Source organism: Nyctereutes procyonoides, unplaced genomic scaffold, assembly GCF_905146905.1.
Source record: "Nyctereutes procyonoides isolate TBG_1078 unplaced genomic scaffold, NYPRO_anot_genome, whole genome shotgun sequence".
Classification (NCBI taxonomy): domain Eukaryota; kingdom Metazoa; phylum Chordata; class Mammalia; order Carnivora; family Canidae; genus Nyctereutes; species Nyctereutes procyonoides.
This window is the reverse complement of record NW_026575137.1, coordinates 6,041,372-6,069,204: the sequence shown is the minus strand read 5'-3', so window position 1 is coordinate 6,069,204 and position 27,833 is coordinate 6,041,372.

The window sequence follows — 27,833 nt, the reverse complement described above, 5'->3', positions numbered from 1 at the left end:
GTGATCAACATTATTCATTGTTGATTTTTTATTACAAAGGAGGAATATTGAGGGGAAAAAAATCAAATTTGGAAATAGATAAAAAGATAAATGCATATCTTTTCAATCTTCTACTGAAGCATTATCTAATAGGTCCACCTAAGAATTTTCTAATTCTTCAGAATAATGTAGGTTTGCTTGATTTACTATTTACTGTTGATTAGAGTGTTTTACACTTCTATATATTTAGATGTTAATTTACAGAAAACATAATGATGCAAATGGTCCAATAAATAATAATGCAAATAAATTTTGTTCAGTAGAAATGCAAATGAATTTTCTTTTTATGTAAAAGAGTTTACAAGGTAAGGTTTACAGTAATGCCCTAGAAGACATTAACCAGCTTTGTATATATTTAGCAATTTTATCCTAGCCTTCTTTTCTTTTAGTAGCTATAAATACAAATGTCTCTTCCTTGAACCAGGTTTGCCACCTTGCTGATTCTCTAATGGATATGTTAAATCTTTATCATACCTAAAAACCAAATAACAACAACAACAAAAACTAAACACTGCCTGTCACCGTAACTGGTTCTGATCACCTGAACATGTAAATGGCTATAAACGTTAAATTCTCCATTTGCAGAAACTTTCACTCTTATTGAAAACTTTTTCCTGACCCACATACAATGGATTTTTTTTTTTTTAACCAACAGTGCACAGATTTATGGACTTAGTCCATCTTATCCTGGGTGCAGGCTTTGGTTCCTTAATTGAACACTGAGTTCGTGAATCCCTCACCTATTTCTAGCATATACACCCACCATGATATTTTCTCCTTAAATAACCAACTTAAAGAATTTCTTTACTCCTGTGTTCACCCTGTTCCCTGTCTAGCAAGTAAATAAGTGCTCAGAATTTCTTTTCTTGATCACAATGGTCTTCATTACCTGTGGTTTATCACATTACGGGAAATGGTTTCAAGATACATGCATTTATACGTGCTGTTTAATTTTCAGGCTATGTGGTATAATAGCAATAAAACAGACTTTTCAGCAATATAGACCTATGCTCGAATCCTAGAATTCCTCAGACAAGTTATTTGCCTCTTTAATTTTCCATTTTCTGTAAAATTAGATGAAATATACCAACACATATGACTGTTTCAAGGATTATATGAAATAATCCATAACAAATATCTGATAATCAATAAATTGTGGTTCTCTTCTCCCCTATGGGAACTTGTAGTTTGAGAGCTTCCCTGAACCCTCAACTGAAGAGATATTTGTTTTCTCATCACGCTGGTAAGATTATATTTTGAAAGACCACTACCAGTGACTTCTTTGAACAGATCTGAATGTGCCTGTAGCAAACTTACCTCAGTCTAAAAATAAAATGTTTTATATTTTAGAGAGGGTATCCTGAAAGTATCGGTAGCCTTTACTCAGGTAAGGAGATTACTATGGACAACTTGAAAGGAGGGTGAATGTCTATTGTTAGGCTGAAAGGGATTAATTTGGAAAACCGAGTTGAATTAATCTAGAGAAACATCAAATTTGGGGATAATTATCTATGAACAAGGGCATCCCCCAAATAGCTTTTCCCCTTTCCTCTCATGAATCTGCATCAGGACAGCTAGGGAAAGTGAGAATAGGGTGAGTTATACAATAAGAGCTCCTCAAGGAGAGGAATTAGGAATGTACTAAGGCTCCTGGTATAATTTTTAATGATGAATAAATTATTGTTGAATGATGAAAATCGAGTAGTTTCTTGTTCTAAATTTGTGACTCTAACATAAGCAGACAAAAGAGCCTTGACATGTTTAACCAGTCAATTCAAATGTGTGATTAGACTGATTGTTTTCCCATATCTGAGAATTTGTATCATCGATAGCTTTGGTATAGTGTCAACACTGTTATAAGTAAGATGAACAACACATCCTGGTCTAAGTAAAGAAGTTCCCTTAGAAAGAATTTCTCAACATGTTGTATGGTCTTCAAGAAAAAAATATTCAAAGTCAGTGATGATTCAACATCTTTTTTTTTCCCTCCAATCCAGTTCTGGGCAAGAGTTCAAAGGAAGTATCTGCTACAATGTTAGACTCTTTCCAACAGATAGGAAAAAAAAAAACAAAACATTCCAATAAAAATCATACATTTGATCAGCTGCCAAATCAGTGGATAAGCTATATCAGCTTTTAATCTAAGTGTTCTTATCTGAAAGAAAGAGTTTTGCCTTCCATTTGGATATTAGTGGGAATAATATATCTATATTTCTCAATGGATGAATATTTATTTTGATAATATGATCTTCTCCTGAATGGGATGTCTAGTCTTGAGATATAAATTATTTCAGGAGTTTCTAAATAAATGTGATAAGGGGCTTTTCCAAAAGACAATCTTTATCATTCTTTCAAAAAAGAATTATAGATTCAGGATTCTTGTCATTGGAATACATTTTAAAATATTCAAATCACTTTAGTTTGGAATTTTGTTTCAATATAACCAAAATCTGATGATGCAGCATCAGTGTTATAAAGTTATCCATTTAATATTGTTTTATGTACACAGCTAAACCAATCTTCTGACTTTTTTCATAGTCCATCTTGTATTTACCTTATTTAAAGAACTGTCTCTTGGTAGAGTTGAAAATTAGTGTACATTCTTAACCCTGAAAGATATGTTGTTCCATATTTGATCCTGGATTATTTCAGATGGTATTGGTTTCATATAATTACACTTTTAAAATTAATATAGTGCATTACTTATGCTTCAAAATACAAATGGCTTTTTATACTTTTTATGAGAGTCAATATAAACTAGAAACTAGCAAAGTGATAAAACAAAACAATGCATTGTCATGGGGAAAGTATATTTACATTTATTCAATGTAAATCCTAATTACAATATTTTATGCTAATGTATTTTGTAAGACATAAACTTTGACCAGCAGGTGGAGTCAAAATGGCTGTTACTCAGTTTAAAATTCTAAAAGGTAACATTCATATGACTTCTAAACATCAAGAGTACCAAATCATCATGCCAATGGATTGAATTCAGATGTGGTTGCATCTGGAAATCATTATGGCCTCTTTTAGTTATTCGATGATGGAGGATATTAGACTATGATAATTTTGATATATATGGAAAATATGGTATATTTAAAATTTATTTTCCTATACTCTTTTTTTTAACCTCTTCCAGTACTCTCTCTCCTTCCTTCTGAATTACAAGAAAAACACATGCTTGTAGAAAACATTCTATTTGTTTTAGAAGGATATTTAGTAAAATGTGAAAGTCTGTTTTCTCCTTCTTCCCCATTCTAATGGCAAGTGGTCTTTAAAAATTGACATAATTCCATGTATTTCATAGGTCTGAAAAATACTTCCCTTAATTCGTTCTTTGCCTTTTGACTTTGTTATGATATAAAATGTTTACTTGTTTGTAATAAAACATATCAATCTTTTCCTTTATAGCTTTTGGGTTTATATCATACTTAGGGAGAGCCTTCCAGACGTCCAGCTTATAAAATAATGTGATCATGTTTTCTCTCTTCTTAATGGCTTTATTTTTTGAATTTATATCTTTAATCCAGCTAGAATTTTATTTGATTGTTTTCTTCTTCTTCCCCTTCTTCTTCATCTTCTTCTGGAAGTCCTGAGGAAAGGACTTGGCTTATTATTTCTCTTAAATAATTGACAGGGCAGTTGTCCTATTCTTTTATTTTAATTTCTAAATATAACAACATTCTCTCTTTTGAGTTCAAGAAAAAGGAGAATGCAGCTTTATATGGTCACTGTATCAAATCTTCTATTTTTTTTTTTGATCTTGCAAAAAAGTTTGCAGTATCTCAGTGGTATTGATAAACATAGCTCCTGGGAAAATTGTCATAAAAGAAGGAACTTATTGCATATTTGGTCTGTTTTTCATGTGAAGTAGAATTCTTTTCTGACTTATTTAAAAGTGCAATAGGATGGTTGAGGAAAGCTTTTGATGGAGAATTTGTTGACAACTGAATTTTTATAAAGCCATAAAATCATAGAATCTCAGTTGTAGGAAGATCTTTTTGTCCAGTTGGAAGACAAAGTAAAGCAGACAGATTCAGAATTCAATAATTTTTTTAAGACTTTACTTATTTATTCATGAGAGACACACAGAGAGAGAGAGAGGCAGAGACACAGGCAGAGGGAGAAGCAGGCTCCATGCAGGGAGCCTGACGTGGGACTCAATCCGAATCTCCAGAATCAGGCCCTGGGCTGCAGGCGGCACTAAACTGCTGAGCCACCTGGGCTGCCCAGAATTCAATAATTTCAAGCCAACCATAACCTTGAAGCTACACAGGGAATACGTGTTTCATTAACATTTTAGCTCCACCCTGAATTCTAGATTCTTGCATGTAGACCAGGTGATAAGGGGAAAGCAATCTTCTGTGTTAGCTGTATTATATGGATTTTGGAGAAACCAATCACCCCTCTATACCTGCGAACTCAAGGAAACAACTGATTGGCATGATAACCCAAACTATTTCAGGAAATTGAGTGTCCTTTTTTTGGTCCTATTCTAACCCTACCCCATCCTACCCCTTCACTTGTAAACTTCTGATGCTAATGATATAGGCTAAAATGTTTACCTCAGGGACCCAGAACCAGATAATTTGTAGCTCTGATGAATATAGTCACAGAGAAGTAAGTAGGTCAGCAATAAATCACTGCCCATTACAACTAATGGATTCAGTCAAAATTAAGGATTAATTAGAAACTTTAAGTGGTGCATTGCTGTCAGAGCTATGGAATAGTCTAACGGTTTAAAAGCATATGCTCTGATGTCTAACTTCCCAAGTTCCAATGTTGTCTCTATTGCATGACAACTGTATGTTATTTATTCTTAACTGGCAACCCAATTATTATCCCTTATTGCATCTTTGATTATTTCCAAAGGAGAGGTTTCTGAAAACAGACTCTCCTCTGAAGGTATGGAATTATGAGCATCTTGATACAAACTATTGAAGTATTTCCCAGAAAGTTTGTGCCAATTTATACTCTTACCAGCTGTATTGCTCTTGACTCTAGGATAACATTTTCTAATTTTTGCCATTTTGTTAGGTAAAAATATCATCTATTCGTATTGCAGTATGTATATCTTTGTTTAATAATAAGTCTGATTATTTTCACAATTGTTAAGAATGCATTTGTATGTCTTTTTAACTAAAGATATACTTTACTAGTACTTTTAATGTGTTATCAGTTTGTAAGGGTTAACTATCAAGATCAAGTTATCATTTATATTTATGCGGCTACTTGTATTTAGTGTGATAACATATAGATCGCAATTTGTCTCTAATACAACTGTGCCATTTGAGTTAACATACTGCAAAATTTGGGGCCAGGTACTAATTTGAAACCTACTTGTGTCTACTACTATTACCTTTACCCCCTTTATTTAGGTTTCTATCTCTAAGGATCTGTTTGTTGGATTCGTACACCTAGTTATACTTATCTCCTCAGAAATCCTGACTAGGCCTAACTTTGCATATATTTCTTTAAACTCAGATACTTCTTGATACACTTGCTCCTCAAATTCTCCCTGGTTGGCACACTAATAGATAAGGGTTAAAGGATAGATTATTCTTAAGTCAGATCACGATATACTAACACACTTCCTTCCCTAGATAGGTAAATTTAGCATATTAAGGAGTGGTTTTAGCACAGGGAGTTTTCATCAGAGTACACAAGTTGGAAAAGACTTTTTAGGTAGACAGGTGTGCTGACACAGATAATACTAAACTACTGGGTAGATGTTAGCAGTCTACATAGCTGGAGTATAAGTCTTGGGTTACTTTTAATTTACAATTTCCAAGATCTGATGAGATTTCCATATCTATTAGAAAATGCATAAATCTTTAAATATTGGGATATTAACAATCTTAGATCTCAAATAGCATGCATGACCTGGTTGTGACAGAGTTAAGAAGAATAGTTAACACCTTAAAACAGCTAGAAAGTTCCCAGGGAGGGCAATTTAAATGACCAAGGAGATTCTTAAACTCTACTAAATGATGGAATAGAAATATAGACTGAAAAGTCAAATGCTGATGAATGAAAAAGAAGATCAAAATTCATCCAATCACAAAAAGTGAAAAGCATTAGCAGGAGATTTGTTCAAACTCCCAGTATTAGAATTATGGGACATCTATTGAACTTATAAATCATAATTCTAAAGACCTATCAGCTAACATATGTAACATAGTATGGTTAATAAAATTAGAGAATTTAGATAAATATGGAGATGAAAGACCCATGAGGGGCTAGGAACTGACAGTGGGTAGGACATGTCTTACTTCAGTTTTTTTTTTTTCTTACTGATGATTTCATGAGGGCTATTTTCTTTCATTTCCTACTGCTCTTTTCTTTCTCCTCTCTTTTCAGCAGAATGATGCTAGATGCTCTTGTATGAGGTTTGCTTAGGTCCAGTGTGATATTCCTTATAATCTATGTTAAATCAATGGTCATCAATAAAGATGTATTAACCATAAGATAATCACATACAGTTGTGAAATTTGATAGCTTATGATAATTGTGGTTGATTCTAAAAGAGCAATGATTTTATAGAATTTGAAGGCATTCAGGTGGTTTTCTTAGAGTAGGAAAAAGGTATCATGCTGTATGTGTAATTTTCTGCAATTTTACCACTTAAACTAGATGTATCTGAAAATGGCTCCTATATTCAATAGGCTATGAAATAAATTACCTTTTCTGGATAGTAATAGAGAATAATGTAAAGGTCACTGTCATGTTTTAGATTTTTAACAACATTCATTGTGCTATAAATAACTTTCAATAGCATTTTTATTTCATGAGATCTAAGTTACATAAATTGGATTTTAAGATATAAGGTACGTGGTAGATGAATTATATTGAAAACATGTGTACATACCATATAGCTACAGGTCTCTTTAATTGAAGTCCTTTTGGGAGGTTTCTTTTAAAGCTAAAGCTAGTATATTTTAACATCTCTCCTTATTGAAATCTGAGTTTGAGTTCAATGTTTATAGAAAACAAATTATTGGAAATGGTCATAGAAATTTATTAGTCTTATCTGTCTTGGGTGGTTCCTAAAAACTGCAGAAAGTCCTCTTAGTAATTACTCCTTCCAATTATTCTTGTCATAATTCTCCTTTTTTTTTTTTGTAAAACACACAGTTTTCTTTTCTTTTTTATTTTTCTCATGGCAGGTATGGAGAGTGTCATTGTTGACAAGGTGTCAGAGCAACACCAATATCTTGCTGACCAGCCAGATGGGTTTTGACAGCTTTACTGAGAAAGGACACAGTGTGATCAAGATACTAATATTAAGAGTGAATACAAAAAATAAGAAGTGACAAAAGCTCATTTAATACATATAATATAGCCTCCTGGACGAGGTTCCATCTTTAAATTCTACTTCCAAGAAGTCTCTTTTTTTTAATAGCTTATTCAAAACTTATTTTATTAGATGACCTTCTCACCACCATTACAGTGATTGGTGAACATAACCTGGTGCTATGGCAGATTCAAGGTGATGGGGAAGTTGTTCCTGGCTTTAAGGGACTTACGATCCAATAAGTGAGATAGACAAGTACACAAAAACTTATGATACAAACAGGCATAAAAGAAGCAAAAATTCTAGTTACACTCATAGGAAAGAATGATGAATGGTCTTAGTAAAACTAGGGAAGAATTCATGAAGGGAGTGGCCCCCAACTATCAGCAAAAACAGTGGCTGGGTAGAGGGTATTCACGAGAGATGTGACAGCATGAGTGAAGTCAACTAAAAAATGGTGAGTGGTCACTGATGTGCTGAATCAGAGTTGTATGCATTTACTCATTCATACAACAAAAACTTAACGAATGCCTAGTTCTAATGCTGTATTTCAGGTGTACGATGCTAAACAGAATAGATTAAGTCTGTGCCTTTATGGAGCAAATTACAATCTGGTGAGGAGACAGATAGTAAACAAGTCATTGACATATTGTTTCAACTTGTAATAGGTTCTATGAAGGTATAAACAAAGGATGGAAGTGGAAAATAAAAGAAGGGAAGTCTACTTCACATAACCCGAAATCCCTGAGGGGGAGATATTTAACTTCAAACCTGAAAGCTGAAAATTAGCCTGAGAAGGAAAGAAGCTGAGAGGAGAAAATGTGTTTCAAACAGGGAAAGTGTCAGGTGCAGAACCCCAGAAGGGATGTGGAGCTTATGACTGAGAGACTGAAAGAAAGTCCGAGGGACTGGAGGGTAGTGAGAGAGAAACGTGGAATGAATATGAGATTGGAAAGGCACATGCCAGTCCAAATCAATCTATGAGCTTGTCAGCGACAGAAAGACATTTGGTTGCTCTCTGAAATGTGATGGGAAGTCATGAAAGAATTAAACAAAAAATGTAATGCGGTTTTCTGGATTCCTCTGGATGCCACGTGGAAACTAAACATACAGAAATTAAAAAAAATACAATTGGGGAAACTAGGCAGAAACAATAGTGGTAAGAAATAATGCTGGTTTATAGAATCAAGACATATTTACCAGGATTTGCTGAAGGCAATTAAGACATAAGGCTGTTAAGGCAGGTTAGGGACTGAGCATGAGAAAGTCTTGTGATTCAGATCTGTATCACATACTTCCAGAAGCTTTCTCTGACCTTTGCAGGTTGGCGTGTGTCCCCTCTACAGTGCTCTTATAATATCCAGCATTATACATTTCACATTATAATGTAGTTACCCGTTTATGTGTTTGTTTTCCCAACAGACAGATAGTACCTCGAAGACAGACCATATTCATCATTATCACCTTATTCACAGACCCATTTGTTGAACAAATGAGTTTAGATGGAATTTGGCAATTTTGTTTGGTTTTCTGGGAAGATATTAGGATAAAGGACCAGGGGAGTAAACAGATTCAAGCAATAACAGTTTACAGGGAACTATTCAAAGAGCAAGCCGATAAATTAATCTGTATATTAATCTGTAAATAGTATCAAATTACTCAATTTTCTAATTTTTCAACCATTTAACATGCCAAACAAAACAACTAATTTTTAGATGTATTTCGGACTGTTAGAATCAAATGAGATTTTATTAAAATCTGTTTATCCTTGAATCTAAAATTATTGTATGATTTCACTGAAGCCCTGTAAGTTTGGAGTCTTACTCAAATCAATTTTCATGCTATGGGTAATTTGAAGTAGGATGACATTATAGAGGCAGAAGACTTGGTTTGTATTCATCCTTCATCATTATAGTGGGTGAGTTAGTCTCTATGGGTTTCCTTTATCATTTCTAAAATCCTCAGAGGTTGTCTGGTGTGGCTCTCCTAGTCACGTAGTTACGTTTTTAGAGGAAATAGGGGAGGAATCTGACTTCAAATATTTTACTGACTTCAAATATTTTACAGTCTACCTGGGCATATGCTTCAGACACTTCAATAAGTTTGATTTGCTTAAGCATAGTTTCCTGAATGGGAAAATTTTAAAGCTTTGTAAAAAGAACTCTCATTGTCCCAGCAGGAGTAATGCATGTGGAGTGAAGTGAATCTGAGGCGGATTTAGGAAAAAAATAAATAAAGAGATTCAGTTTCTGAGTATTTATAGAGTTCTAGATGAGAAACGTAATTCAGTTTTCTACTGTAAAAAAAAATATTTTACAAAACCAACATAGATACCTGCACTAGAAATGGCCACTGCACCCCACTACCCACATCCCCTTCTAATGAAGACAACCCATTTCTGTTTCTAGGGGGATACATTTTATACCACATAGTTCTTTGTCTCTGTGTTTTCTCTCCATGGAGAGAAGCAGGGAGGCCTCGAGAGAGCAATCTTGTGTAGTTGGTCCCTAGAGCTGCTTTAGATTTAGTTCCTCGGTGTTGTCTAGTTCCAGGCCTAGTCTACATGTATTCCTAAAATAAACTCTCATCTTCTTGAGGCAGATTAAATTAGTCTCCATTCCTTGCCACCAAAGGAACAAACCTAAAAATAGTGTTGATCAGTTATGTATGAGAAAATGAAAAGCCATTGTAAAAAAAGAATGGGGAAGAAAGAAATCTATTTCCAGTTAGGTTCAAGGATGGCTCTAATTTATTTTTCTTTTATGAGTGGGCTATCTCTAGGGACAGAAGCTTTCTCACAGCTCCCATTGCCACTTCCAAGTATTGCGTGTTGTTCTGGATCTTGCCCGAGATCTCTTGATGTTGGAGCTGGTGGTACATCTGAACCAACCAGTAGGCAAGGAAGCCTACTGCAAATATTGATTTCAGAGCCTAGCCCCTAGAGATTCTGTAGGAAGTCTGGGGTACACCTGGGCACTTGAAAATTTTTTTAAGAAGTTCCATAGGTGGTTCAGACACCTAGCTAGGTTTTAAAAACATGCCTCATGACCTCAACCAGTTTTGACTCAGAGACGCAGTCATATATCTTCACATGTTATGTCTCTCTGCTAAAATGTCCTTCTGTTCTCTACTCTAGAATTAAAAACAAAGAAAGATTTATTTTTCTTTCTTTATCTACTCTGTTGGCAATAACACAATAGTATTTGAGTCTTCAAAACTGGTTTCACCTGGTTTTGCTTCCTCTGGAAGGAAGAAATAAGTAATTTATCATTTTGGAAAACTTAAATTGAAATTCTGGGGCCAGCATGGCATTAGAGAGTCCCATGTGAACTTTTCCCTTTAGGAAAGATAGAATACCAGAATTTCTATATCTACTTTCTTTCCTTTTAACTCTGTCCCCCTCACCCTACTTCCTCTGAAGGAAGTACAGAAATTATAAACGATATGGATATTTGGTGCTTGAAGCTCTTATCTTAAAAGAATTTGCCTTTTTATCCCACCATTTTGAACATATTGAAATAGACCTGAGCGCAGAACATTGCTAAATCACAGGACTAAATACTCTGGAATTATTACAGATCCCCTGGTCTCCAGCCTTAGTTGGATTCTAATTATTTCTTTTGCCATTATTTATTATTATTTTGTCTTCTAATTATTTCTTCATTCTTGTCAACAACTATAACTGATGACAGTTTCATCTGGACCAATATCCTGGCCTACCCAAAACTGGGGGGTTCTAAGACCTTAATTTTCAGCATAATGCTAGACAATTTCCAGACAAACTGGGATGAGTTTGTTACCCTAACCTTATCAGACATTATCTTTGCATTTTCCTTACTTCCAATGAAGGGTCTGCTTTCTTACTTCACAGAGAAAATAGAGGCTATGAGGTAGAAAATTTCTCAACTTCTTGTTCGATCCACTAAAAAGCTTTTGGCCAGGAACCTGGTTCCATTAGTCATCTCCTTCTGTTATGTCTTCCACCTTTTCATACCTAGCAAATCTCTCTCTAGCATAGGGTGATGGAAAAGTTGCCAAGTCCAAGGAGGCTCACAAAGAAGTGTCCCTACTTGATTCTGACCTTGATAGAGCATATCTACCATGCCCATACTTCTCTAACATATAACAGAGCATGACCAAACCCAAGGGAGGCTCTATAATGTTCTCCTCTTTCTTAGAATTCTTCCTAACATGGGATAAACTCCCCCTTCTACTCCAGTAGGTTGTCTGCTTTCAGTTAGGGAAGCCTCATTGAAATTCATTTCTTGAGTGAAGTTGCTCTCTCTTGACTGGCAAGCTTAGTGATCCAGCTTTTTTTTTTTTTTTTTGTATCTGGCCACCCTTTATTCTTTAACAATATCAGCATGTTCAAGTATTTCCCATCTTAAACACAAAACTCGTTCTTCCTACACTTTTGATGCCCTTGACCACCTCTTACCCTGTCTTTCTCTTTCTTTCCTATTCAGTTTAAAGAACTGTGCTTTTGCTCTTCTCACTTTATGAACTGCTGTGTGTCTTTGTCTCTTCTATGTACTCCAATGAATCGGCTCCTGCATGAACACTAATGATTGTGTTGCTAACTCTTATGAGAAATGTTTCATTCTATCTGTGATTTAAAAACAGTGGTATTTTTGAAAATATACTTAAGTAACTTATAAAGAATAATATAAAATAGCCTGTAATTCTTTCATACAGAACTAAAAAGTTATTTTCTGTGGCTTTTGCCATTATTTACAACCTGACAAATTGTTTACAACTCTACTTTTTAAAGCTATTCTGGTTAGATTCATGATCCTGAGGAAGTTCCTTCTCAGTCTTTGCTAAACCTTCATCTTGTACCCCAAATACATTCAAATATTAATGTTTCAAGCATTTTATATCCTCATTTCACTATTTTATTTACTCTATAGATTCTTCCTGAGTTCATTTTTTTTTTTCTAGCTCTGTAGCTGTATCTGCAACCTATATTCTGAGGCCTCTCAGGTCTGTTTCTAGATACCTACTTCCATATAAATTCTCTGTAAGCCCCACAATCCCAACACTGATTTTTTTCTATCTCCCACCTAGGCCACCCTGGATTGATTTCATCACCCCCAGTTTCTCCATCCAAACAGTTTTTATTGATGACACCACATCAACCCAGTTACTTGGTTATTACCTTTGATTTTTCTTGATTATCCCCATATCCAGCCAGTTACTAACTCTTACCTATTAAATCTCCTTCACATTTATTAAATTCATCTCTTTCTCTCTATCTGTGCTACTACTTTCTGGGAATGGATTTTTAACCTTTTAAAGCTGTATTTGTGCAATAGTCTTCTAAATGGAGTCTTTGCCTCTAGGCTTGGCTTCCTTCAATCAGTTCTCCACACTGCTGCCAAAGTGATCTTTCTAAAACATAAATCTTAACATTGTGGCTTAGATTGTGGGTTCTTGAAAGAGACAGATCTGGATTTATAACCAGTTCCAATACTTACCAACTATAACTTTGGGGAAGTTATTTAACCTCTCTAAGCTTCAATTTCCTCACTGGTAAATTGGGATTATAATATCTCTATCAGATCATTGTCTTGAGAATTAAATAAATAATTTATTTAGTACAGTGATTGCAAAAAATAGTGCTCAATATTTGGTTGCTGCTATTATTATGGCTATTCTTGTTTTTGTTGATATGTATTATAACTCTTTCTGGCTAAACTTCTTCAATGTTTCTTTACTGAATGTAAGAAAAAGTCTTAACCCTTTGGGTTATATAAAGGGCCTTTTATGATGGTGCCTTGATTGGACTTTCCAATCTCATATCTTTCTGTTTCCCTTTCTCACCTTATCTTCCAGTCATAGTGAATTATTTACAGTTTTTCCAATAATATTTTTTTCTCCTTTTGTACATTCTTTAAGATTTTTTGACTTTGCCTATTTCCCTAGTCATCTTCCCCATTAGGCTGTGAGTGTCTTGTAGGCACCAAAAGTGTCTCTTTTTTATCTTGTGCTACCAATTTGAGCCAATATCTGGCAATTAACAGAGAGCAAATAGAACAACAAACACTCAAATATTGAATGCTATGAAGGTTTTGGATATTCATAATGATAATTATCGAGCATGGAGATGATATAATGTATAAAATAATTAAAAAATAAAGATATAATGAAATCCTTAATGTTGCACTTATATATGAAGTTATATGGTTATTATATATAACTCTAGTTATAGATAAGTACTGTATAATTCATGTAAGAAGTTTATGTAGACATTGGAAACTTTATATTGTTTGGCAAATTTCAAGTAAAGGGTAATACTTGAACTGTATTTTGAGTACATGATTCAATTAGGTAAAAGTAATAAAAGGAGATTTTTAAGAAAAGGAGTACTATGGGAGCAAAGTCAGAAGTTAGTGTATATGGAATGTTCCCTGTGTGCTAAGTGCCAAGTTGACTCTGACATTGTGTTTGTTAGTTTGTTTTTCACTTACTTCTCTCACTGACTCTTAATAAGTGGATAGCCGAGGACACTAATTGTCAAAAGTTTTAAGAAAATATTGAAGTCCACACAGCTGTCACAGGGTGAAGACAGTGTCCAAATCCAGTTTTGCCAACTCTGAAGGATTACTTTCTCCCCAATGGGCTGATGTCCCACAGGTGGAATGAATATGTGAAACTGGAATAATGAATAAGCCTGGATTTAGATTATGACAAGCCTTTAGTAAGGCAGAGGAAGTGTTTGAACATTCTCTATTAAGTAACTGAAACATTCTTTCAGCTATTTGGTGAATTAAAGAGGCTGTCTCAAAATCAAGGGTTTCTGGCAAAAGTATTCAGCCAACTTGCTATTAATATTCTTGAAACCATGAAAGCCAATGCTGATAGATCATATGCAGTATTTTTTTTTACTAGTTCTGGATATTGCCTCAGGGAGTATTCATTAGAAGCTTTTGATTGATCCATAACCACTCCTCCTTCCTAGCATCAGTCCCATTTCCTCATTGGGAATTACCTTGCCATCATTTTGAGCAAGGTGGGTGAAACCAAAAACTATAAAACAAGGTAAACCATCTTTCTATTATGAAGCTTCCTGAAGGCTGTGGCAGGATACTTTTACCAGATCTTACTGTCTTAATAGTATCAAGAAGTGAGCATGTGATCTAAACCTAGTTAGACAAAAACATACTTTCCAAGGAGTTAGGATCTTGAGCATAGCTATTCAGGATTTAAAAAACAAAAGCAACAGAAATGCCCCCAAAACAAAAAGCAAAACTAAAACCTCCCAAAAAAGAAACCCTCATGAGGCAGTAGAGAGTTACCTGCTGCTTTTCTGGATTTTTTTTTTATTCTAAACCATCCTTTCTAGCTTTCCCATTAGAATAGTGAGTTTCCCAATAATATTATTCCAATAAAGTTTTTTTTTTCTTTTGTACAAGTTAGCCAGAGTCAATATCTGTGGCTTGCAACCAAAAAAATCAGAATCCATACCATTTTTATTTAGTCAGAGTTGGCACATAATTTAAAAACCAACAGGCCCATGATTTAATACCAATGGCACATGATTTAAGTTTAATAGGATTTAAATATGGAAAATATGCTGTGGTATTTTTATACTGTGTCAACTTGGCTAAGATGAAACTATATTTCCCAGAATTCCTTTTCCCATATGGTTCTAAGTTAAAGTTGGCAAAAAGAGAAGTTTTTGTGATATTTGGAAGGTGGAAGTGAAACAGGAGTCATTATGAGCTAGAAGTCTTCATGGTCACTAATGGTGACAGAGTGTTACAAATGTTACCTCAGTCCCTTGTACCTATTCAGAACATCACAGCAAATACCATTCCTGAACAATAGAGATTCCAAACTCACAAGTGCAAAGTCAAGAGCCTTCCATCCTCTAGTCTACTATCTATCTATCTGTCTATCCTTGTGGTCTCATTTTAGCAACTGGATATACCCAATTTTCTGGATTTCTTGAAGAACTCCAATTTGTCCTCTCCAGTGCTTCTGAAGGTCTCTTCTCTAATCTTCCAACTTCTTTTTGGTCTGTTATTTCTTAACTTAGACAATTGCATAGGATCTTATTCCTAGAATAAATCTCTATTCCATTATAGTCATATATGTTCTACTTTCTTGATTGAACACCAATTGCTATAGTTATTGGCATCAGAATTGTTTCCAGGAGAACAAAACTTTAAATATTGGTAATTTATAATTGATTCTCTGGTCTTATTAGATTTAAAGACATTAATGTTTTTGCTGCCAGTAGCAAAGGGGACAACTGCAGTCCATGGCATGTAGTGGCAAAATGGCTTCTTAAATTATCATCTGTGGTTTCACTTATAATCAAATGACCATAGAAGGCAAGGCTTTGGGTCACCAAGTAGTTGCTGCTATAGAACACTTTAATAAAAATAAATATAATGGTTGGTTGGTTGCTTCTGAGTGCATCAGAAACTGTGGAGAATAAAAATGAGCTCAGGGTTTTAAATTCCCAAATCAAGGTAGGGTAATGGATTAGAGACCTTCTATGACCTCTGAGAAAAACCCATATTTTCTACAAAATTTCTTAAGACCAAACCAAAAGTCTAATCTGCAGAGTAGTTGAATTACAATTAAATCTAATTGTTCAGAGTTTCTTTTTTCTTTTCTTTTCTTTTCTTTTTTTTCCTTCTCTTCTCTTCTCTTCTCTTCTCTTCTCTTCTCTTCTCTTCTCTTCTCTCTCTTTTATTTATTTATTTATTTATTTATTTATTTATTTATTTATTTATTTGACAGAGATAGAGAAGAAGAGCACAAGCAGGGGGAGTAGTAGGCAGAGGGAGAAGCAGGCTCCCGGCTGAGCAGGGAGTCAAACTTGGAACTCCAACCCAGGACCCTGGGATCATGACTCAAGCCAAAGGCAGATGCGTAACCACCTGAGCTACCCAGCTGCCCTCTCCTCTCTCTCTTTCTTTTAAGATTTATTCATTTACTTTAGAGAGAGAGAGAGTGCAAGTGGGGGGAGCAACAGAGGGAGAGAGACAAGTAGACTGTGTGCTGAGTGCTGAGGACAAAGCTGAGCTTGATCTTACAACCCTGAGATCACAACCTGAGCTAAAATTAAGAGTCAGAAGCTCAATGGATTGAGCCACCCAGGTGCCCCCATGGTCTCTTATATAGAATTAAGGATTGATTGGGAAGTAGTGGGGGCATGAAAATTGGATGGACACATGGGCTGATTTTGATGATGCAGAAGAACTTGAATCTCTACATTTTATTGAGCTTCATCTGCCAGAAGAAGCACCTTTCTCCCCAAGTCTGAAAAAAATTAGTCTCTCCTTGCCTGAAGAACTTAACTGTCCTAGCCTGAGGAACTTGATTTGTCCCCCTTAGACATACCTCACCCCCTCTGTTCCCTTCTTTCTAGATCCATGACAAGACTCAGATTCTGGGATGTTTCTGGGGATCAGAGGGAAATTATGACCTACAAAAGAACTACTATACAAGCAAATATTTACATAATTTACATTCATATTAATAGAAATCTGGCAATATGTATGAAAATGAAAAAGATGTTGGATCAGGGTGGGAGAATGTAACACTGGGTTCATCTGAAGGTATTAACATTTGTTCACTAAGCAAAGATTCTCATGTAGTTTGCTTTGAGCAGCTGGCAAGGAGTTCTAACTTTGGGCTCGGTTAGTTGACTAAAATGAAGTTGAGTCATCAGAGTTCCTTTGATAAACTACAGAGAACACATTGAAAGGCTTATGGATATTTGATTGAGGGGTTAGATTTATCTTGTAAGACTTGTTCACCTACCTATATATGTCTGGAGGACATTTCTTTTATAAAGGCTTTGAGAAACACATTGATGAAAGGAGAACTATTATCTTTAAAAATCTCTGTAGTAGCTGTTCGCTGCAGGTCAAGGATGACAGTAAGAAGTGCTGCCATCAAAACAGAAATCTCTGAATTCAGTAGGGATCACGGGGTCTCAAGGTTGCAGTGGCCAAGTGGAAGAACTTAACTAACTGCGACAATGTAGGTAGAATTACTATGAGTAGCACATTTGAAGCAGTAATAAGCATGATTCCAACCACAGGAACTATTGTGGATCAACTACTTTACCGAGTTGATCAGGGCATCCCAAAGGCAGCAATATAAAGGGCCATTTACTGAAGTTTTACTTGATTTGTAAGAAATGGAAAAACTCTGTGTCTCTTGAATAAAAGCTTGACTTGAATCATCACAATGGAGAATAAATTACTTTTCCCATTCCAGTTCATACTTCCAGTGTATTTTGTGTCCAGTTCTAAAATTATGAAGGAGACTGAGTGAAGCTACAAGGAGGTCAATGCCATTAAAAGCTCAAATGTTACTCGTAGTTCCCTTAGAAGCAAGAGTCACAGCTTGCCACACGGAGCTGCAGGAGGAACATGAGGTTTTGATATGGAAGCAGAAGCTCATGGTAGGTTTAGGCCAAAGCCTTTATTGGGGTTTCTGTGGGAAAGACAAGGCAGGGCAGGGCAAACAGTTGAGGATTGGCTAGTTGGAATGATTTCAATGGACTCGAAACTATAAGAGTGATCTGTAGGTGCCTGGTTTCTGGCTCTGGGATGATTAAGGCTGAGGAATATTGCCTCCTGAGATGTATGGGTCAGATAAAGCAGGTATGTCTCTAGCTGGTTGGTTTGTATATTAAAGCTTGCTCCTGGGGTGCCTGGGTAGCACAGTCAGTTAAGCATCCAATTCTTGGTTTTGGCTCAGGCCATCCTCTCAGGGTCATGCTTGAGATTCTCTCTCCCTCTCCCTCTGCCCTTCCTCACTCCCTCTCTCTCAAGTAAATACATCTTTAAGGAAAACAAAACAAAACAAAACCTTGCTCCTGGGTGAACCCTTTGCTACTTGTAAGACTTGGCTACCCCTGAGAGGGGCAGTTACTCCCCAGCCAGAGAAGTTTTTGCATATTTTTTATCATAATATGCAAAAAATTAAATATATATATATGTATAATTAATACACAGAGCACTTTGGATAAGGGGTGCTAGGTTCTTTTAGGGAAGGACGCTACACTGCCAAAAACTCATCCAGTATATCTTTCTCTAGCTTTCTTCAAAAGGATCTCTGGCTATTTTTAAGGGTGACAGTACATTAAAAAAGGGAAAGTTATCAAACAATTCAGGCATTATTTGAAACTGGCTCTGAACTGTTGCTACTTATTCTTAGAGACACAAAATGCCACTGTTACCCCTCAATCAGATGGGAGAGTTTTGGGAATCAGAATATTAATGATGTTTAGATTGGTTTTGTCTCATAAGGAGTTGTCCCCAAATCCATTGTGTGGTTGTTTTCCAGTTATAGAATCCTTAACTGGGATAGACATACTAAAAAATTGCCAGAATACTTATATTTGTTTCTTGACTTAAGGGCCTTTTACAGTGAAGAGCCAAGGGGAAAGCTTCTAGAATTATCTTTATCTACAAACATAGTAAACTAATAGCAATACTTCAATCTCAGAAGGATTTCAAGATTCGTGCCACTATCAGAAGTTTAAGATTGTAGAAATGATAATTTCTGATAAATTCCCAAATCAACTCTCCTATTTGGCCTGGGCAGAAGAAGACAGATGTTGGAGAATTACTTAATCAGTGGCTAAATAAATTGCAGCAGGTATTTAAAGTATGGTTTCTTCACTGGAGAAGATCAAAACATCCTGTATTTTACAGTTATTGACTTGGTGAATGCTTCTGCCTTTCTACCAGTTACTAAAGATCCCCCCAAAACAGGGAATTTTCATTTGGCGTATCGAGGAATATGCTCTCCCCATCCTACTTCTAGAGCTATAGCAATTCTTCAGCTGTCTGCCATAGCCAGTGCGAAGGACCCTGAGTGTCTGCATTTCATCAAGCATCCCATTCCTCCACTACATCAATGATACATATGTTTGTACCTGATGAAGAGAAAGTAGTAACTACTATGGATGCTTTGGTAGGATACATGTGTATCAGAGGGTAATTGTACTTCCACAAAATTTTAAAGGCCTGTACCTCAGGAAAACGATGTGGGTATGTTAAGATATGTTTTTCAAAGGTAAAGGACATGTTGTTATATCTAGGGCACCCTGTCCTATGGAAAAAGAAGCTCAATGTCTCTATTTAATGGTCTCCTTTATTATGTTATTTTATTTTTTTTAAGATTTTATTTATTCATTTATGAGAGACACACACACACACAGAGAGAGAGAGAGAGAGAGAGAGAGAGAGAGAGGCAGAAAGAGAGGCAGAGACACAGGCAGAGGGAGAAGCAGGCTCCATGCAGGGAGCATGATGCGGGACTTGATCCCGGGACCCCAGGATCATGCCCTGGGCTGAAGGTGGTGCTAAACGGCTGAGCGCCCCCTGGCTACCCTAATGGTCTCTTTAGATTGTATAGATAACAACTTTCTAATTTACTGAGTAACTTGAAAGGCTGCAATTTTTAGTGAGGTCCTGAGGGAGATTCAGTCTTAGACCATGTGACCTAGCAGAACTAATGGTCTTTAAAATGTCTGTGACAGACAGAAAAGTTTTATGGAATTTTTATCAGAACTCTATAGGTAATGACAGGGCAAACATTTGGGATTTTGGAGTATGCCGTGTCATCCTTTTCATATAACAATTTCCTTTTTGAGCAACTTCTGGCTTCTTATTGGGTCCCTGAAGAGCCTGAACTACTGTCGTGGGTTACCAAGTTACCATGTAACCTGATCTGCCCACCAGAAGTAAGGTGTCGTCTGACTTATTAAGCCATAAACTTGAGTGTACACAGCTTCATCCCACTGTTAAGTGGAAGTGGTTTATATGAGATCAGGCTAGAGCAAGTTCTAAAGGCATAAGTGAACTGCATCTACAAGTGACACAGATTCTCATGGTATAATCTCCTTCTACATTAAAAAAAAAATTTCATCCTATACTTATGGCTCAATGGCTGTTTGCTGCTGATCGATACACTAAGGAAGAGCATTTCTGGGACTGGATTACATATAGTTCTATATGACATGCTGACACTACCTGAAATAACTAACGTCTTGGTTTAGAGGGAACATGATTGGAAAACTAGTGATGAGGTGGTCTACGTAAGTGGTATATGGTTGAGTGTCTCCACGTGGGCACAGAGTATGGAGATACTTGTGTCCCATGTGAATGCTCAGTCAACAGCACTCTTAACAAAGGAGAATCTTAATAACCAGGTGGTTGAGATCACTTGTTCTGTGAATGCCAATCAGCTTCTTTCACCCATTACCTTGGTTTTGCTCAATAGATGCATGACTAAAATAGTAATGGGTTCAGCAAACTGGATTTTTACTAATTAAAGCCAATCTGGCTAGAGCGATTGCTGAGTGCCACTCTTTAGTGGCACGAATCTTGAAATCCCCAGTAGCAGGGCCAGCATTTAGCTCCAACGTGGCATTATTCCTCAGGAGGATCAGTCAGTTACCTAGGGAAAATTGATTACATTGGATCACCCATCCATTTTAGGAAGGCAGTATTTTTTTTCCTTTTTATCAAGAGAGTTTCAATATACATTTGTTTCCCATGCTCAAAATGCTTCTACAAAATCTACCACCCATGAACTTTCAGATGCCTTTATTCACTGTCAAGGTAACTTACACAGCATTGCTTCTGACACGGGAACTAATTTTACAAGAAGTAAAATATCAGATTGGCTCATGCTTGTATAATTTACTGATATTATCATGTCCCCCATCACTGGGACACAGATGACCTGATATAGTCATAAAAAAAAAACATTCAAAAAATGCCTTTTTTGAATACTCAGTTATAGCACCAGCTGGGTGGCAGCACTTTGTAGATTAGAATTATGTTCTGTAAGCTACAGTACATGCTCTGAATCTGTGATTGATTCACTGATACAATATAGTGTTGTATCTTCCAAAGTTAGGAATCCCAGGTCCATGAATGATATACTGGAAATGGTAATAGCTTTTCTCAGTGTTATATTTAGCCATCCACCACCTAATATTTTTTGCTTCTGCCCCTGCAACTTTGGTTTCTCTTGCTTAAGGCTCTTCTCTGCTTCATATCCAGTACTTCCTCCTTAATGCCAGTTATATTTGACTTTTTTATGTGACAGGCTACTTTTTTTGGTTACTTAAGTTTTATATGCATCCACTTGGGCATAATGTTTAAGAGATATGAAAACCAAAGAAAGAATGATACTATATCTTGAGCATTTCTACTTCACTTTCTACACCCCACTTTGCTCAATGACCAAGAAAACTAGGTTTAAAATTTGGTAATATCCATGACAAGGCATAGAACATTGAATGATCTCCATCACTGTTCATAACTTAAGCCAATGAGATCTCCTTTTATCCTCCCACAAAACCACAGATACTGCACTACTTTGGGCTTGAGATACTAAGTGATCCCATTTGGTTTGAACTTGTGTCCTTCCTTCCCAGGTTGAGAGATAGGGGGGGAAAAACCCCAAAACAACCAACTTTCTTTTCCTTTTCTTGATTTTTCAAGACAGCTGGACTAGTGCCCAGTCATATTGGCAAATCACACCCCTAATTTATGCAGAAGATGATAAAGCCTCATCCTTGCTGATTTTTAGTGCATAGAAGCATATGGAATCAGAAAGTGCCAGACCCAGCTTTGCACTCCAGGAATGTGTGGGAAGGCTTACCAGCACTTATGGGGTGAAGAAAAAGGAGACATGAGTGAAACTCATAAAACAGTCTAAGTTTTCTTTCATTACTCTCACTTTTGGGTATTTTAGGATATATTTCTGAAAGGAATATATATATGAAAAAATAAGAATAATGTATTGCTTAAAATGTACTAGGCATCTTGCTATTTAAAGGGATTTCTTTATTATTCAGGATTGTTTTGTAAGTCTTTCTTTAAAAAATCCAATGTATATTATCCCCAATGTTTTTTTTTTAATTGCCATTTTCTTTCCATATCCACAAGAATCTCATGAGGTTAGAGTGTAGTTGAGTACAGTTTTATTCAATAAGAATTTTTCATTTTTTAGTTTTCAAAATGAAAACTAAAAAATGAGAACTATAACCAAGGTGAGATTTTGTTTTCCACTTTAAATATAATACTAATTTCTTTAATGCTCTAACTGGTGAAATGCACACCACAGAGGAAGTCTTTGATTTCCCTGCACACATCTTCACATTATAGTCTCTTGTATTTGTTATAAACATTAAACTGTGCCCATTCTTTCAGCACCTATTAATACTCATTCTCAGAACATCAACTCTCTCCATATTTGAAGTCAATGAGAGCTCTAGTTAATGGGGCAAATCTATTCCCTGGAGGTTACACCTAGTCTTGTCCTAGAAATAAATTTAAATATGTTGCTATAGTTCTAAGTATTAAGCAAGTTTTTATTAAAACAAATGTTCCTATCCACTCAAGCAGACAATAGCACTGAGCTCGAGTAAGGAAACGAAGAAAGCTCTAATCAATCAAGACAGAACTTTCCAGATTAAAATGATTCTTTTAGACCACCTAGTTGTACACATTTTCATGTAAAGTGATGTATACACACCACACACACACAAACATGGTTTATACTTGCAAAAATCATAGTGAAATTGTGTGGTATTGAAATCTATAACCATTCATCATTGTTTATTCATTATAGTTAAACATCTATTATTTGTTTTTTTTTAGTATACATTTTCCTCTTTTCCGCTAACTACTTTCTGATTTTCCTCCAGGAAATGCTCCCACTACTTTTTCAACCCTTTGCTTTATGTGGAGCTCTACCTCTAGTTCAAGAATTAAGCAAGTGACTCAGATCTCAGCCAACTAGCATACTGCCTTCCTATGGTTGCAATGATTGGCCAGGGATGGTCACGTGATCCTGAATGTCAAGAAGATGCAATGATGCTTTTGCTCGGTGCTGGGATAAAGAGTTCATTTTTCTTCTTGCATATGTACCTTAGGAGATTAGTAGCTACTGCTGCTGCAATCATTTGGAATCACATGGAAAATGGTCAACTTCAAGGTAGCATCTTCAAAGAAATACAGAAGAGGAAAATGACTTTTGATGCCATCATGAGAGTCACTTGAGACTTGAATGAAAATAAGCCTGAATATCTATCCCTGGACTCCTTAATTATTTAATACAATAAATCCTTCCCCCACTGCTTTTATGGCTTAAGTTGTTATTAACAGCAGAAATAATTCTAACTGGTACATTCATCAAAATTAATGGCACTACTCTGGGCTCTAGGGATATAGGTGGGTATAAAACACTTTCTGATTTCAAGGAACTCACAGTCCTTGAGGGAACACATATACACACACATAGTATTCCAACATATAGAGATATCCATGTAGCAATGAGGAAATACAGGTTGGGAAGAGAGCAGGCCAGAGAAGGCTTCCTAGAAAAGTGATATATAAAGTCATTCTTCAAGGAAATATGCATTTAATTAATTATTTTTTTTATTTTTTATTGAGTTTTTTTTTTTAAGAGAGAAAGAGAGTGTGAGAGCATGGAGGGGAGTGTTGAGGGAAAGGGAAAGAGAAAATCTTAAGCAGACTCCCTGTTGAGTGCAGAGCCCCACTTGGGGGCTCTATCTCACAACCCTGAGATCATGACCAGAGCTGAAGAATTGGAAGCTTAACTGACAGAGCCACCCAGGTGCTCCAGGAAATACACATCTAAATAAAGTTAGCCTGATTTCTACCTAAATTTTATTTTCTCCCAAAACAGACTCTGACATAAGGATTTGGGGTACAGCAACTTATTGGGAAGATAATTTCAAGCACAAGGGAAGGAGTGATGGAAATGAGGTAGGGATGAGAGGGAAAAAGCCAATGAAGCATGCATTAATGAGTTAATTAGTGTAGGTCCTAGAGACTCAGCTCTATTGGTGATGCTTTGAGCATCCATCTGGTCAAGGGGGTGAGGGCATTTATCCATGACACCTGTCCCCTTCCTGCTTGAGTATTGCCTCTCGGGACTTTATCTCATCCGCACTTCTTGGTTTCACCTGTGTGTGGTGAGACACATTCCTGTGGTACTAGAGAGAGCCCTCAGAGAGGAGTGGGCTGCCAGTATGCTGTGAATCAGTAGCAGGTAAACTGAAGTGAGCCTAAGAGATATGGGGTATGGTGTCAATCTGCATGTGCTACCATTCTCATTTTTCTTTTTCTTTTTTTTTTTTTGATTCTCGTTATTGTCTTTTATTTCCTTAAGTATGTTTTATATTTTATGTATTTTTAATAATACATTTATTTTTGATTGGTGTTCAACGTGCCAACATACAGAATAACACCCAGTGCTCATCCCGTCAAGTGCCCCCCTCAGTGCCATTCTCATTTTTCTGTGTGAAGTCTTCCCCTCCCTATAATTTCCATGAATTTTCAGAGGTTTGTATTCCACTTTTCATTGGTTCTAAGTTCCTAACTCCAGTGAACTATTTCATTGTAGCTATTTTCTTCCTCCTGTTTTGTGCCAACCCTATGTGGAACTCAGCCATTTATCTTCAAGTTCCTCTGAAAACTTATAGAAAGCATTTTTGCAGGATATGTTTGGATGGGTATGTATGTGTAGCACAATCTTCAGAAGATGAGGTCAACGGGAGAGTTTCCATCTCTGCAATAAAGATATCTTAAAATTTAGTATTTCACATTCTTAGCTTTGAAAAAGTCAGAGGTTACTATGCTGGGCTGGGTTCCTTAGGAGTACAACCTGAGACTAGTTTTCTTGGGCAATGATTTATTAGGGAATGGCTCCAAGTGTAATCTATAAGGTAATGAAGAAAGCAGGATAGGACAAGGGGAAAAGTTAGACAAAAACATGGATTCCATTGATCCCATAGTGAGCTCTAGAATGAAAATGGCCTTATGTTATTGTCCTTGCTACATGCACAAGGGACCAGGCTTTTTGAACCTCTGTGTTAGTCAGCTGCAGGCTATTTCTGGAAGCAGGGTATAACTTCTCAGGCATCTCTGTATCGATGCTACTATGATTAATAGGCAATTTTCAGAAGAAGGGTGTTGCTGTGAGCTGTTAGCAGCTAATGCTTACAGCAGCTGGGGGAGGAGTGCACCTGCATTTGCTTGTCAGAGGGGATATGGGTGGGACACCAGCAATTTCCATTATGGCCACTCTGCTCTGGCAGTTCTTACTGCATAGTCTCTTCTGTTGGTACTGGCCTCCTGCAATAATGCTCATCTCCATTTCTCACTCAAGACTCCCTTGCTTCTCCAAGTGCTGGCCACTCCTATTGCTTCTAAATATAAATCAACATTTGATAGTATACAAAACAACTGACTCTCAATATCCTTCTAATTAAAGACTTTCTTTGCTTACCCCAAACCTCAGAAATGTGCAGAAGTTTTAGTCTTCATGTCCCTTATTCATTTCTGGATGTGAAGTTCCAGTTTATCACTGAAATGAAATGCCTGCATTAACAAGAGAGCTTATAGTCAGTTTGATTTTTAAACAGTAGTGATTTTATCTACAAAAGAGGAATAGCAGCTAGATAAGCAGACAAGGTGCTTTTGGTGGATAAAGCATCATGCATAAATGTGCATAGAAGTAACCATAGTAAACTTAGGAAGCATGCAGATAGTTCAGTTTGGTCAAGGGACACAGCAATCACATGAAATCATTTGCAGAGGTAAGTAGGTAGGGGTCATAGCTTTAAATTATTGAATACGTGACACCACACAATTTAGACTTTGCCCTGAAAAGACGATGGAAATTGGCACTGAAGAAAGACCATTCTCTTCACTTCCCTATAGAATGCAGGCTCGGGAAGGGCAACACTAGGACAGGAACATCAGTTATTAGCTTTTCTACAAAAACATGAAAAATAATGGCTTTTGTAAAGGAAGATTATGACAATAAATGATGAAGAGAATGGTAAGTGGAGAGAACATTTAAACAGTAAAAGGACAGAGTCAGATGATGGATAGAATACAAATGAGAGAAATACTCAGGAAAGATTATCAGCTTCTGGGCATGCATACCATCATTTTGCTAATTCCCTCTCTTTCCCTACTGTTATTTCTACTCTCTCAGTAAACAAAAATACTATTATGCTTTACATATTGTTTTGTAGCCTATCATATCATGATCATCTTTCATTATAATAAACATGGTGTGAAAATATCAATTTACATAATTGCTCAGTGTTTCATTGTACAAATGTAGAATAAAACATTTAATCTTATTGACATTAGGTTCTTTATTGTCTTTAAATGTTGCAAACCATGTTGTTACAATTATCTCTAAAAACAAATATTTATTCATGTTCTTATGATGAGGATATTTCTAGAAAAAGAATTGCTGAATCTTTTTAAGGTTTCTGATAAATATTGCCAAATTGTTCTTCAGAGGGTTTATGTCTTAAGATACTCTAAAATCACCTACTTTTTTATTTGAAGTGTTTTGGAAATTCCACTCTGTGCAAGAAGCTTTTTCATAATAAGATAAGCTCTAGTGGCATAAGTTTAAATGTTTTTATGGCCACTTCTACTTTTGCCGAATTTCTACATACATACTTGAAACGGTAGAGATTTTTATTGTTCTAGTAAGAAATAATGTCCTTTGCAATCCTGTATGTCACTATTGGTTTTCCTTTTGGGAAAATGGAAAATAATCTCAAAAGTCAACTTCAAAATGTATTTGTATAGTATTTATTAACTAGTTGATAATCAGTAAATTTGTTTATCCACTATTCAACAGCTCAACAAATATTTATTGAAAACTCATACTTATTCTACATAATGTGGATAAAACTACCTCCTTATTCAAGTACTTTAGATTCAGCCAGTAATCATGATAAAGAAGATAATAACAGCCCCTGACCTTATGTGGTGCTTCCTGTGGGTCAACACTGTTTTTAAGCAATCTTGTGAAGCAATTACTATTATTATCCTCATGAAGCAGACAAAAAAAGATATTTCAATGAAACATAGTATGTATTAAACTGCTATAAGTGACAGGGTGTATTGGAGGGGCTCCCAATAATGTCGCAAGGGTGGGTCATGGCACAGCCTTCCTAAGCAAGTCAATATCTAAATTGAGACATCAAAGTTGTAGAAAAGTTAAGTGTATGTGCTCTATAAGCTTTTATTATTATTTTTTTAAGACATTCCAGGAATCTCTGCGTTGAGGAGTGTTTACCTTGAGGAAATGTTGCTTGTCCACTTAGAGGAAATGTAGCATAGGGTATGATTCATAAGACTTCTTTCTGAGAGTATGTTCATTGTTTCCACTCCCCTGACTTCTGCTTTCTGGCCCTATTATCCCACTAAAAGAGCATCAATCAAGGTCACCAATGGCTTTATAATTGGAAAAATTCAATGTGAATGCTAATTTTTTTGATCCCTTTGACTCAGTTTACCTGCCCCCATCTTCCACTTTTGAGAATTACTACGGAGTTTTTGTTTGTGATTCCACATGTAAATGAGATCATGCAGTATTTGTCATTCTCTGACTTATTTCAGTTAGCTTATGCTCTACCCATGTTGTCACAAATAGCATCATTTCC